Genomic DNA, 8,185 nt, shown 5'->3' on the forward strand with positions numbered 1-8,185 from the left:
GTTAAATAAGGTTTGGATATAATATCCCATTAACTGGAATTACATTTCTTTGTATCTGTTTGAGCCTGTTAAAAAATGCAAAACATTCAGTATTGCATCAAGGTCATTCTGGGAGAACTGCCATACACATTAAATTGAGGTTAAAATGATTGGTAAGTGAGGGTTATACAGTAATTGCACTGCTGTTCCCCTAAAACACAAAATGCATACATTTACTATGCCTTTGGAGCATTTTCCCCACAGTGCCATTGAGAATTCATATGCATTCACTCTCAATTATAGTGTTATTAGAATAGAATGTTTTGTTATGAACATATAAGGTACCTCGCACAAGGACAGGAAATGTTTCAATTATTTGAAAATGTTAATTAAAAACATCCCCAAATGATAATGCCTTTTTCATGATATAATGTTTTTATATATAGCCTATATATTCTAATAAAGACTTATCACAAAGTCAGCACAGAGATTTCCACAGAGACTGAAAACCAACATTTTAAAATTTCTTTTGCTTAATAAAAGGGAACCTTTCTTTGCTTTAATTTTACAGCAGTCTATTATGTTCTAAAAAACTGGTTCTTACAACTTTCTTATCTTGCTAGCATCCAGTTTAATTCAACAGAATTCACCCTGCAGTTCAGCTAACATTAATACCTTTACAATTCCACCAGTATTTAGTATTCAGTAGTTTGTTTTATTTTCAAAGCATTTTTTGAATATTACAATAAACATTACAGAAAATATTAAGAGCTGATACTATATTATGGATGTAGTTTCAACAAATCTGGAAAAGGTCTTACTATGAAAAAAATTGAGTGTATTTAATAACCACAATTGTTAATCTGTGAAAATAGTGGTAGAATCAGATCCAGAACCTAGCTACTCTTTGGGTTCTGGTCCTACTGCATGTGAAGCCAGTGGAAAAGTTGTTATTGCTATAAATGCACTATTATTAATGGGGAAAAAAAAATCAAATGGTCTAGTATTAAATATTCACACATATATATATAATATTTAGATATTCATATATATATATATGTGTATATATAGAAAAAGAACTATGGTTATATGCTTTCTTAATTAAATGTCCACAGAGTAATTTTACGGGGCGGGGGGGTGGTGGTGGTGGTGGTTGATTTTTTTAACCAGTAAACCAATTTCATGGATCAAGAATTTCTAGGGGTCTGGCCAGCAGGTTGAGGGAGGTGATTCTCCCCCTCTACTCCACTCCACCTGGAGTACTGTGTTCAGCTGGGGGGGCCCAGCATAAGAAAGACAGGGACCTGCCTGAGTGGATCCAGAGGAGGGCCACAAATGTGATCAGGGGGCTGGAGCACCTCCCCTGTGAGGATAGCCTGAGAGAGTTGGGATTGTTCAGCCTGGAGAAGAGAAGGTTCCGGGGAGACCTTATAGCAGCCTTCCAGTACCTAAAGGGGGCCTGAAGGAAAGATGGGGAGGGACTCTTTATCAGGGAGTGTAGTGATAGGACAAGGGGCAACAGTTTTAAATTGAAAGAGGGTAGGTTTAGATGAGATATTAGGAAAAAATTCTTCACTGTGAGGGTGGTAAGGCACTGGAACAGGTTGCCCAGAGAAGTTGTGGATGCCCCATCCCTGGCAGTGTTCAAGGCCAGGTTGGACGGGGCTTTGAGCAACCTGGTCTGGTGGAAGGTGTCCCTGACCATGGCAGGGGGGTTGGAACTAGATGATCAAGGTGCATTCCAATCCAAACCTTTCTATGATTCTAATTTCCTAATTAAGTTTGGTTTGATTTACAGTTATCCTCAAACTATGAACACTTAAAAAAAAAAGTTCATCTAAACTCTTTAACAGCAAAGCAACTGCACTTTGCAGAGACAATCTGACTCAACTTCGAGGGACCTTTACTGTTTTCTTTTGACGAGTTTTGTCTGAATTCAGCAGTGTACCTGTCACCTGGGAAAGGTGGCACAGCAGCGATGGATGCACAAACCTGCCAGAATTCTGAGGTGAATCTACTCCCTAATGCGCTCACCACGAAAGGCTAAAAGACTTTTCAACTTAAAAGAAAGAGTAGGAATTGGACATTTCTTAAGTAGAAAAATAAAATTATTATGTCAGATCCAATAGAAATTAATAGGATTACACACAACTCTTTCCATTGCCCAGCATCCTTGCAGGCAGGTCCTTATTCCATAGAGTCAATTAACACAGTGACTTTACGTGGCACATCTTCCTCAGTCCGTCAGGCCCCTCACAATTTCCCTCTTTCCTCTCGGTCCCAGCTAGACTTTCTTCTCTCCTCCCTGTAACCTCCCAGGCTCTCTGCAGGAGCTCCTGGCTCCCTGAATCGCCCAGTAATTTCCCCACCTGGGAACGCTTTGCCTTGAGCATGTCATTGACCCTGCTGCTCTTCACGCTCTCCTGCAGACAGTACCTACGGCTGAAAACCCCGTCATGCCCAGTCACAACAAGCAGGGATACTGGGCTGGGCACAAGCTGCAGTTCTCTGGACAAGCTGCTGGGCAAAGTCCCCAGTTACTGCAGCCGTTTTCTGCTAATGTGCAGCCCATGCTGCTGCCCAAGAAACCAGAGCCCCAAGACATGGAGCTGCTGCTGGTCAAGGTGAAGAGCACATCTCTCCTGCCCTGGTCAGCTGGAAACTCAGAGAAAGCAGTCTCCCCTTCCTTCCATGGACTTTAGATCACCTGCGCATCTTAAATAGACACAGCACCATCATGAACTACCCAGACTCCTCCCAAGTCTCTTTATAGTAATGCAGTTCAGTACTTTAAACCACAAAGATTCAGCTGTGTAGTCCAAAGTACTTTGTTTTACCTTCTTGTGTGCAGCCACTGATTTGATATCTACTAAACAACTGTGCTTTTGCAGTCACTGCTCTACAAAGACTTACCCACCTATAGATCGTTCCATACTTTCAGGTATTAATTACGGCAATACAAAGACTGATAAAGATACCATGCACATTCTCAGCATTCAAAATGCATGCACTATTGCAATAGTAAGGCCCCACTATTTTTTCATCAAATTTATATACAGCCTAAACATGATGGCATTAGTACAAAACAGGGACTCCTAAGGCCAATCCAGTAGTTAGAATCAGGACCAAGGAAGTATGTTAATAAGTACAAAGCAGCATATCAAGAGTTAGCAAAATAAATTGTTGTATGTAATTGTGAGTGGTTTAATTTATGGGAAGCATGTCTATAAATACTACAAAGGTGAAGAAATATGAGAGTTCACATCTACCCTATTATATGTAATTGAAAAATACCATCATGAAATCATACACTGCTTAGAAATTTCAAGACCACAATTTAATGGACATGTTCATCCCTAGCCTGTGAATAATTCCTGAATAATCATGAACTGAGTGCTTAGAGAACTCTCAAATACCGTGACTTTCACTCTGGAGTTTTGTTAATGCCATTTTTTTCACTCCATAATGGAGAGGAAGTATAATTCACTGAGCTATTTTGTCTTCTATAATGCACTTGAGTCAATTCTATATCTGGCTGAACAGAAAGATGGCAAAGAATTAATCATCACTTGCCTCCCAGTTAAAACTATAAAGGCCAGTCTCCCTTGTTGTGAGTATTCACTTAGCCCTAATTGAAGCAGCACTTAAATATCACAACAGAACAATTCAATCTGAGAATTCTCCCCCATTCCCATCCTCCTTCCGCCACCCTTCCTTCTCCATTAAACTGTTTTCTGCTTCAAATTCGAACAACAGCATGAAGCTTCTCATGGATCTTTATTGCTGTAGGAATACATATGGGTGGAATGCAAGTGGCAGAGGAGAGTTGGAAACAAAATGAGATTTTTTGCCATTTTTTTCACTCTGCTAATCTGCTTTTGAAACAAAATGTATATGCATTAATTATTAATATGAAACAATGGAAAAATAATTTTTTTTCATCATGTTTCTGAAACTAGAATGATACATGGAGCAACTGACTTTTTGAAAATACAGCTTAGGACCACTAAAAAGTTACAGTACCACATAGAACAAGTGTAGGCTTAGAAAATTTTAAAATAGAAAACAAAGTATCATAGAGTATAGAGGATGAATGAGATTTCATCTGAAATGTATTCATTTGAGCTAAACAGATAACTGATTTACCAAGGAAGAAAAGATTGGTTGTGGTTCAGTTTCACAAAGTCATGTGTATGAATGTGTGTCTAATAACAATAAAATATCTAAACAGCTGAATGGATGCATAACATTCATCACTTCTACATAGGTATGTGTACATATTTAAACTTATTAAAGAAAAAACTTCAGAACTAAAAATTTGGAGTACAATAGACAAACTATTGAGATTACTTAAACTGAATCCTGTAGCCCAAAATATTACATATCATAATAATGTCAGTATTTTTTGAAATTTTCTGAAAAAATCACGTAAGTTGTTCTGTCATCAATATTTGAGCAAGGAAATTATAGTCCCTACTGTATTTGCAATAAAAGCTTGGCAAGAGATGAGAAAATAAGGAAGGAATAGAAGAGAAGAGAAGGGAAGGGCAGGTAAATGCTGCTCTACACAACTGGATTCTAGTCCCAACTAAAATGATGCTAGCTGTGTTAGTGACATTACAATTAATTTAATTGTTGATTATGTGCATCATATGTTTGTACAGAACTAGAAAATCTACAATCTAATTTAACAAAATCCTACACTTTGAGGCAACAAAATGTTCTTTTGACCTATATACTATACTAGGCAAAATGAAAAATCAGGTGTCATACGGAACTTCAGCCTCCATCTAACCTCTCCAATAATAAAATGGGGATCTTATTCTTTCATAAAGATGTCATAAAGAGTGTTTAACATTTTGAATTCTTCAAATAGAAAAGGATGAATGAAATAAAAAAGTACATAAAGAAAGGAAATTCCATTCTCAAGACAGAGTTAGAGCAGTGTGATCATGGATCACACATTGAACTATTATTTTTGTACATGAAATTTGTGTATTTAGGGAGACAATGGTCTTCTAGAAAAGGTAGTACAGGTAATTGAATATATTATTGTAATATAATGCAAAAGTTAAAATGAGTTAAGATTTCAAATTAAACTTAAATCTGTGCTTTTCCGGTTCCTTTTAGAACTTGGGCGGGGGGTGAGATTCTCCCCCCCCCCCCCCAAATACCAAAACACCTAATATTTGTCAACTACTGTTTGTAAAAAGTGCTTTGTAATGAAAACTCTTTCACAACCAGAACGTAACGAACCTTAACAAAGCACAAAAATATGTACTTACATGTATAGTTTTAAGTTTCATCATACATGAGTAGCTAAATTTTCACAGCTAGCCCTTCCTAGTAGTTGAAGTGCTCTATGCCTTTGGAAAACTCTTCTCTTCAAGAAGACTGTGACACACAGATCCCACCCATGCACAACAAAATTATGGCAATTTAACCAGATTCAGGTATGCAGGAAGTGACTCAGTTTTGAGAAATGATAAGCATCCAGAATGACCCAGACGTAAAAACTCTGGATGTCAGTGAACATGTACTCATGTTCAGCTAACAGAACTGATTCAAGTCTGTGGTTGGCTACTTTCAAAAAGAAGTTATAACAAGCTTTTCCTACTATTAAATCAATTAATGGGCACAGATTAAAAGGACATGAAGTGTCCAAATCGGAGACACAAGAGTTCATATTGATAGCATCTTTCAACCGAGGAGCTTTGAAAAATTGAAAAAAAGTCCAAAGAAGAAGAAAATATCCCGATTTTCTTTCTATTTGTCTAGATTCTTAGTTTCTCCATAAACTAGACAGATATCTAGAAGCACAAACAGAAAATGAGTTTTTGATAGCCATTAGTGAAATCTGCGCTTAATGACAACTGCTGGATTGTATGATCCCTGTTACAAATAAATTGTAAAATTTGTACTTACTTCATATTAACTTTCACTGCACTTAAAAGATTGCTTCAACATCCAACTGAGGTAAAATGATTCTTTTTCCAGTGCATACTAGACTGACTTCACTGATCGTAGCAGACTGAATTGTATTTTTGTAAGGCTCTTCAACAGGCAGCCAAATAAATAGCTTTTTCCCTGCTGCACGGTTTGCTGTTTGCTTAAGCAAAAATCCAATTTCTGGAGAAGACTCCACAAGGGCTAAATTCCCTGCCATTTACAAGTGTCCCATTAGAGTAGCTTTCTATATGGAAATAACATTCCAAGACAAGGAGAGAAAGAGTAGGTCTGAGGTCCACTGTTCCTGATGTGTTTTATTATTTCTTTTTCATTTGAAGAGTAGAGCTGTGCTCCCATGAGAAAGAGAGAGTAATATCTGAATACAAATGTCTCAAGAAACTGGAGCTTCTTTAAAAGTAAAATCCTCTCTCTTGCTTTTTTAATTTTTTTTCCCTTGGTATGCATCAAGGACAAGGGGAGACCTGACAGCTTCAGACTCAAGCTGTCTTTCGTTAAAAGGTTTTTAATTAGAAATTCAAGGAAAAAACTCCTACTGGGGCAGCATATATTAGAAATGTTGGGATTTCGGCTTGAGTACTGTTTTCTTTAGCAGAAGTTTTTATTTTAAAACAACTGCAATTAGAAAGATGGGGTGAGTGAGAACCTGTGCATACAGTGGCAGTATGAAGAATTACAAGTTGCCAGTGTTACCACATCTCAAATGGGGGAAAAAGTAAAATGAAAACTTTTCATGAAAGTTCACAGAGGTGCATTTAATTTAGATCTAATAGGACAGACATTCTAAATCTGCAGGATTAGAATTGATTATTGAAATAATGTTTACTGAAATTTAATAGCTATATAATGAACTCTGACATTCATCTACTTTATAAGTAATAGTCAAGAAGCATCCTCTCATAGTTAGCAGTTATGTATTTAACATTGTTTTAACTACAAAAGCTGCATTTAAATTAATTTCCTTTAATTCAGGAATGTAATTATTATAATAATAAAAGTTAAGACATTCTCTGCTTCACTGGAACACTTCCAGGCGGTCTTACATAGATGAACCAATGCCATCAATCCCACACTGTTCACTCATGCTTCTAATTACGTGCATGGGAAGAAGGACATTTAGGGTTCACCAGACCACACATGTATGCAGAGGGCCTGTGACGATGGCTGCCAGACAGTCGCTCTTTCCCTGAAGGATACAGCCAGGCATCTCAGGCTGGAGTTGACATGGGTTTCTCTTGTACAGACAGGACATTTCTCGGTGACCAGTTTGTTCTTGTTAATGGCAAGCAATATTTAGAGAGATCCCAGGAAGAGAGATGGCAACCTAGCACACAGTGCTGGTCACAGACTTAATAAGATCTCTGGGTGACTCTGACTGTACATGGCAGGTCGGGCCACATACCTCCCTTGTGGTTTGAACAGCAACATTAATACTTCCTTGTCCGAGGGCAAGTATCATGACACTTTCTGTTTGCCACCAAAAGCTAGACCAGAATTGTGATGCATAGGAGAACATTCATATTCCATAGTGGGCAAAGGGCACTTAGGAACCTGGCAGGTTTGGATGCATATATTGCATATCTGATCTCATTTACTGAGCGATGCTTTTGTCTAGGGATATTTTACACTGGAATACTGACCATAAACTCACTGTTGAGCTCCAAAACCAAACCTTAAGCTGCAGTGATTAAAGTTGTTGAGTTTTGGCCTCTGGATTACTAGTAGCACTTACAAAGCATGAATTTGACAATTCATTACCTTACCTGTCTTCTGAAAAGGAGTTAGGTATATATACTATATGAATATTTAAATTACAGAGGTTAAAGTGTATTCATAGTTGCCTTCTTGAACAAAGAGGGAATGAGAGGCCTTCGAGGAAAAAGTAGGAAACTGGCATATATAACACCCAATCAAAAAAGGCACTGAAATAAAGAGTTAAGTTTATGTAAGCCATTAAATTACATCAGCTGACCAGGTTTTATAGTTGAGACAAAAAGAAAACCTTTTTTTTCTTTTTCACACAGCGTCAAAATAGGAACATCCCATGAGAAGCAACCAGGAACTTTATTTTGTGCCAGACCTCCTAGGAACCCATACAGTCCTACTTGCTTAGAGCAAGTGACCTGAAAAATACTACTTGAAGAGAATTTACTTTTTCTCCTAAAGCTACTTCAGAATAGGCCCTCTGCAGATTGCTGCTTCTATTTCGTCCAAAGCCAGAATGTGTGGAGGACTGTGT

At 37.7% G+C, this 8,185-nt stretch overlaps 1 long non-coding RNA gene across 2 annotated transcripts in view; it reads right to left on the minus strand.

Annotated features, from left to right (window-relative positions):
* The window catches only part of LOC138682323 (uncharacterized), a 96,408-nt gene extending 91,021 nt beyond the window's left edge, over positions 1–5,387 (minus strand). Inside the window, exon 1 of one of the 2 annotated variants that reach the window (XR_011322428.1) lies at positions 5,265–5,387. This is a non-coding gene — a long non-coding RNA (uncharacterized lncRNA). The remainder of the gene's footprint in view (positions 1–5,264) is intronic. The other variant, XR_011322427.1, reaches the window with a different exon arrangement.
* Positions 5,388–8,185: the final 2,798 nt, after the last annotated feature.

This window comes from Haliaeetus albicilla, chromosome 27 (genome assembly GCF_947461875.1).
Source record: "Haliaeetus albicilla chromosome 27, bHalAlb1.1, whole genome shotgun sequence".
NCBI lineage: Eukaryota > Metazoa > Chordata > Aves > Accipitriformes > Accipitridae > Haliaeetus > Haliaeetus albicilla.